General features: G+C 35.9%; 1 non-coding gene across 1 annotated transcript; it reads right to left on the bottom strand.

The window, feature by feature from the left end:
• Positions 1–3,559: 3,559 nt before the first annotated feature.
• On the bottom strand, positions 3,560–3,633 carry TRNAI-AAU (transfer RNA isoleucine (anticodon AAU)). Its single transcript has one exon. It is a non-coding gene; the product is annotated as a tRNA-Ile (tRNA).
• Positions 3,634–4,232: the final 599 nt, after the last annotated feature.

The following is a 4,232-nucleotide window of genomic DNA, read 5'->3' as shown; positions in this document are numbered from 1 at the left end:
TTCATCCCACACTTCATGCACTTTGCCGCTGGATAAAATCCCTTCTTGGCATTTCTTGTAGGACAACAAGAAAAAGCACATGGCCCGTATGGGGACCTTGGCGTTATTAGCACCACGCTCTAACCAACTGAGCTAACCGGCCAAACATAAAAGCATCAGCAAACACAAAAATGCCAAATGTACCTAAAACAGGAGAACATTCAGTATTTCAAAGATCAGCAATATTGAGTAGAGGAAGACTCTCTAATAATGGGTTCCATGGTGTAATGGTGAGCACTTTGGACTTTGAATCCAGTAATCTGATTTCAAATCTTGGTGGGACCTAACTTTGTTCAATTTCCTTAAAGTTGAATTTTAGGATAGCTTATCTATATTTAAACTTTGTATAAATCCCATCATCTTCAGTGGTTTTTTTACTCCAAACTAATTTTGAAGCTGTTTCAAATCAGTTTTCAACTGGAGAGATGTTTGTCAAACATTTGGATATAGGAAAAGTTGCAATAAGAATGCAGTGATCCATCACTTGTGCTATGGTTTTAAGATATTCTGGTTTTAAGAATTTTCTTCTTCAGTGTGCACTAATGAGAGTAAAGGTCTGTTCTTCTTCTCTTCTTAAAACTTAGTCCCCCATAGTAGATTCAATCACCAAATAAATGTCCTGATTGATTAATTAGCCTTAGCATTTCTTAGATTTGCCATATTGCTATATTTGAGAAAAAGTTTTCTATGTATGCCATATAGAGAAATGCTGCATCAGCCAAAGGATGACATTTTTGTTTATTCCTAACATGGATTTAAAAATTCTCTGTTTTGTATGTGTCTATGATGTTCTCTATCAAGTTTCAAGGGCTGCTAACTGTAGCCAATGCATTCATCCCACACTTCATGCACTTTGCCGCTGGATAAAATCCCTTCTTGGCATTTCTTGTAGGACAACAAGAAAAAGCACATGGCCCGTATGGGGACCTTCGCGTTATTAGCACCACGCTCTAACCAACTGAGCTAACCAGCCAAACATAAAAGCATCAGCAAACTCATAAATGCCAAATGTACCTAAAACAGGAGAACATTCAGTATTTCAAAGATCAGCAATATTGAGTAGAGGAAGACTCTCGAACAATGGGTTCCATGGTGTAATGGTGAGCACTTTGGACTTTGAATCCAGTAATCTGATTTCAAATCTTGGTGGGACCTAACTTTGTTCAATTTCCTTAAAGTGAATTTTAGGATAGCTTATCTATATTTAAACTTTGTATAAATCCCATCATCTTCAGTGGTTTTTTTACTCCAAACTAATTTTGAAACTGTTTCAAATCAGTTTTCAACTGGAGAGATGTTTGTCAAACATTTGGAAATAGGAAAAGTTGCAATAAGAATGCAGTGATCCATCACTTGTGCTATGGTTTTAAGATATTCTGGTTTTAAGAATTTTCTTCTTCAGTGTGCACTAATGAGAGTAAAGGTCTGTTCTTCTTCTCTTCTTAAAACTTAGTCCCCCATAGTAGATTCAATCACCAAATAAATGTCCTGATTGATTAATTTGCCTTAGCATTTCTTAGATTTGCCATATTGCTATATTTGAGAAAAAGTTTTCTATGTATGCCATATAGAGAAATGCTGCATCAGCCAAAGGATGACATTTTTGTTTATTCCTAACATGGATTTAAAAATTCTCTGTTTTGTATATGTCTATGATGTTCTCTAGCAAGTTTCAAGGGCTGCTAACTGTAGCCAATGCATTCATCCCACACTTCATGCACTTTGCCGCTGGATAAAATCCCTTCTTGGCATTTCTTGTAGGACAACAAGAAAAAGCACATGGCCCGTATGGGGACCTTGGCGTTATTAGCACCACGCTCTAACCAACTGAGCTAACCAGCCAAACATAAAAGCATCAGCAAACTCATAAATGCCAAATGTACCTAAAACAGGAGAACATTCAGTATTTCAAAGATCAGCAATATTGAGTAGAGGAAGACTCTCGAACAATGGGTTCCATGGTGTAATGGTGAGCACTTTGGACTTTGAATCCAGTAATCTGATTTCAAATCTTGGTGGGACCTAACTTTGTTCAATTTCCTTAAAGTTGAATTTTAGGATAGCTTATCTATATTTAAACTTTGTATAAACCCCATCATCTTCAGTGGTTTCTTTACTCCAAACTAATTTTGAAACTGTTTCAAATCAGTTTTCAACTGGAGAGATGTTTGTCAAACATTTGGAAATAGGAAAAGTTGCAATAAGAATGCAGTGATCCATCACTTGTGGTATGGTTTTAAGATATTCTGGTTTTAAGAATTTTCTTTTTCAGTGTGCACTAATGAGAGTAAAGGTCTGTTCTTCTTCTCTTCTTAAAACTTAGTCCCCCATAGTAGATTCAATCACCAAATAAATGTCCTGATTGATTAATTAGCCTTAGCATTTCTTAGATTTGCCATATTGCTATATTTGAGAAAAAGTTTTCTATGTATGCCATATAGAGAAATGCTGCATCAGGCAAAGGATGACATTTTTCTTTATTCCTAACATGGATTTAAAAATTCTCTGTTTTGTATGTGTCTATGATGTTCTCTAGCAAGTTTCAAGGGCTGCTAACTGTAGCCAATGCATTCATCCCACACTTCATGCACTTTGCCGCTGGATAAAATCCCTTCTTGGCATTTCTTGTAGGACAACAAGAAAAAGCACATGGCCCGTATGGGGACCTTGGCGTTATTAGCACCACGCTCTAACCAACTGAGCTAACCGGCCAAACATAAAAGCATCAGCAAACACAAAAATGCCAAATGTACCTAAAACAGGAGAACATTCAGTATTTCAAAGATCAGCAATATTGAGTAGAGGAAGACTCTCTAATAATGGGTTCCATGGTGTAATGGTGAGCACTTTGGACTTTGAATCCAGTAATCTGATTTCAAATCTTGGTGGGACCTAACTTTGTTCAATTTCCTTAAAGTTGAATTTTAGGATAGCTTATCTATATTTAAACTTTGTATAAATCCCATCATCTTCAGTGGTTTTTTTACTCCAAACTAATTTTGAAGCTGTTTCAAATCAGTTTTCAACTGGAGAGATGTTTGTCAAACATTTGGAAATAGGAAAAGTTGCAATAAGAATGCAGTGATCCATCACTTGTGCTATGGTTTTAAGATATTCTGGTTTTAAGAATTTTCTTCTTCAGTGTGCACTAATGAGAGTAAAGGTCTGTTCTTCTTCTCTTCTTAAAACTTAGTCCCCCATAGTAGATTCAATCACCAAATAAATGTCCTGATTGATTAATTAGCCTTAGCATTTCTTAGATTTGCCATATTGCTATATTTGAGAAAAAGTTTTCTATGTATGCCATATAGAGAAATGCTGCATCAGCCAAAGGATGACATTTTTGTTTATTCCTAACATGGATTTAAAAATTCTCTGTTTTGTATGTGTCTATGATGTTCTCTATCAAGTTTCAAGGGCTGCTAACTGTAGCCAATGCATTCATCCCACACTTCATGCACTTTGCCGCTGGATAAAATCCCTTCTAGGCATTTCTTGTAGGACAACAAGAAAAAGCACATAGCCCGTATGGGGATCGAACCCATGACCTTGGCGTAATTAGCACCACGCTCTAACCAACTGAGCTAACCGGCCAAACATAAAAGCATCAGCAAACTCATAAATGCAAAATGTACCTAAAACAGGAGAACATTCAGTATTTCAAAGATCAGCAATATTGAGTAGAGGAAGACTCTCGAACAATGGGTTCCATGGTGTAATGGTGAGCACTTTGGACTTTGAATCCAGTAATCTGATTTCAAATCTTGGTGGGACCTAACTTTGTTCAATTTCCTTAAAATTGAATTTTAGGATAGCTTATCTATATTTAAACTTTGTATAAATCCCATCATCTTCAGTGGTTTTTTTACTCCAAACTAATTTTGAAACTGTTTCAAATCAGTTTTCAACTGGAGAGATGTTTGTCAAACATTTGGAAATAGGAAAAGTTGCAATAAGAATGCAGTGATCCATCACTTGTGCTATGGTTTTAAGATATTCTGGTTGTAAGAATTTTCTTCTTCAGTGTGCACTAATGAGAGTAAAGGTCTGTTCTTCTTCTCTTCTTAAAACTTAGTCCCCCATAGTAGATTCAATCACCAAATAAATGTCCTGATTGATTAATTTGCCTTAGCATTTCTTAGATTTGCCATATTGCTATATTTGAGAAAAAGTTTTCTATGTATGCCATATAG

The sequence above is a fragment of the Taudactylus pleione genome, unplaced genomic scaffold (genome assembly GCF_031769625.1).
Source record: "Taudactylus pleione unplaced genomic scaffold, aTauple2 ptg000085l, whole genome shotgun sequence".
Lineage (NCBI taxonomy): Eukaryota > Metazoa > Chordata > Amphibia > Anura > Myobatrachidae > Taudactylus > Taudactylus pleione.
The sequence above is the reverse complement of the archived record's forward strand: the minus strand, read 5'-3'. Positions and strand labels throughout refer to the sequence as shown.